The sequence below is a fragment of the Silurus aristotelis genome, assembly GCF_946808225.1.
Source record: "Silurus aristotelis genome assembly, chromosome: 7".
Lineage (NCBI taxonomy): Eukaryota > Metazoa > Chordata > Actinopteri > Siluriformes > Siluridae > Silurus > Silurus aristotelis.
The window spans coordinates 29,396,123-29,397,896 of record NC_139580.1 but is presented as its reverse complement, the minus strand read 5'-3'; the positions used below and the strand labels follow the sequence as shown (position 1 = coordinate 29,397,896).

The 1,774-nt window shown below is 39.5% G+C and overlaps 1 protein-coding gene across 4 annotated transcripts in view; it reads left to right on the top strand.

The window, feature by feature from the left end:
- ppp6r2a (protein phosphatase 6, regulatory subunit 2a) overlaps positions 1-814 on the top strand; it is a 24,506-nt gene extending 23,692 nt beyond the window's left edge. For all 4 annotated transcript variants that reach the window (XM_083546250.1, XM_083546248.1, XM_083546249.1 and 1 more), the window contains one exon: positions 1-814. This exon is cut by the window's left edge and continues 1,187 nt beyond it. The gene's annotated coding sequence lies outside the window, so the exon portion shown is untranslated.
- The last annotated feature ends 960 nt before the right edge of the window (positions 815-1,774 follow it).

The window sequence follows — 1,774 nt, the reverse complement described above, 5'->3', positions numbered from 1 at the left end:
ACACTTTAATTGCAAGCTGTTGCGTCTCCTCACACTGTTGAAGGTTTTGCTTCACTGTGCGTCTGTGTCTCGCATTTCCCATTCTTTTGTTCCACAAAAGCAGAATCTTTTCCCAGGAAGTTTGAACACTGTACAGGATGCAGGTGCGTTGGGAGAAACCGAATCCTCCTCAGTTACACTTCTGTGTTTGGACTGCGTATGTACAGAACGTCATCATCAGCTCATGAACGAATCGAAACGTTTTAATCCTGTCCTTTTTATATACCAAAGTTGTTCATCAGCAGCAATCGCTTTATTCTGGTCAGGGTCGTGGTGGAGCTGGAGATCATCCTGAGATCTCTGGGCAGGAATCCATCACCGAGGTAAAAGCTGAGAATTCAAAAGGAAATAAAACTGCTCTGTGGTTTATTTTTCTCCAATCCTCATCTACTAATGTGTCGAATATCCAGGATTGAATCTACAGAGACGTCAATCATCAGTGGTTTCCCACCACACCCGGGAAGTTCGATTGGGTTTTTTTTTGTTGAGTTTTTCTCATGTTTGAGCGCATCTGAGTGACGCTGCATCACTGAGCTTCACACGCCTGCGTTATTTGGAATGATGATCATAACGTGGCGATTATTGTGTTAATGGTTCTGTAATGAGATGCATTTTCTGATATTTCAGCTAAAAGCCACTATATGACGTATAGACTGTGTCTGTGGTTCTCAAGGCCAACTAGATACACACACATGTACGTGTATGTATTTTTATAGCTATTTTGGAGGTTGTTTGATAGTTATGTTCGGTATCATGAATAAATCTGTTATGAGAACTCGTTTCACTAAGCATCCGTCTGTGAGGGTCACCGGGGCCACGGATTTCACTCGTTTCTGAAAGATTGGAAGCAGGAGATGATTAATGAGGAGTTCGTTCAACAGTTTTCACATTAACCCTAGAATTCATTAGGAGGAGATGATGCAGTTAAATGTTTCACAAAATGAATCTGAAATGATTATTAAACTCAATGTTTTGGATTGACAGAAAAATGATTTTTGTGAGTAGAAGGAAACTTTAGGTTAATCTTGAACTCAATTCAGATGATGAACATTGGACTGGATGAGAAATGGATTCATGCGTGTGCAGGAACTTGGAGTGAAATTTAAGCCTCTTTAATTAAATACATGATTTTATTAAAAATGTAATACATTCTGTAAAAGCTGCTTTGAGACAATGGACATTGTGTGTGATTATAGAGAACATCTGAGATTTTAGCATTAACATTTTTTAACACCTGGTAGATTAAAAAAAATAACTAAAACCTGACGTTTGGGCGACTGGACTGAGTTTAATGTAGTCAGGATCTATTTGGCTTCTACAACAGAAAAAGTGGATAAATGACCGCTTTAAAATCAAGTGGCTTTAGTCAGACTGAAGCTGAAGGAAATCTCTGAAGATAAAAATACAAATAAGTTAAAAGAAAGTAGAAGCTGCACAGGATTCGAGTGTGTTCGGGTTTGCGTGGGTACTGAAGGATCAACGAGGCACTGCCAAGGCTTTCGTGTAAACGTGGAAAGAATACGGCAGGGGAATGGTGAAAGAAAAAGAGTTTCAGAGTTTAGTGACAAGACTTGAGTGAATCGCCATATAAAATATGTATGGAGGGGACGTGAGAAAGGCTCTACTAGTAAAAGGTTAGAGCTCAATCCCACATGCTGCATCCAACCAACTAAAGCCAATGGATTGTTTTTCCAGCACTTTTGACTGGATTAAGATCTGTGGAATTTGGAACACC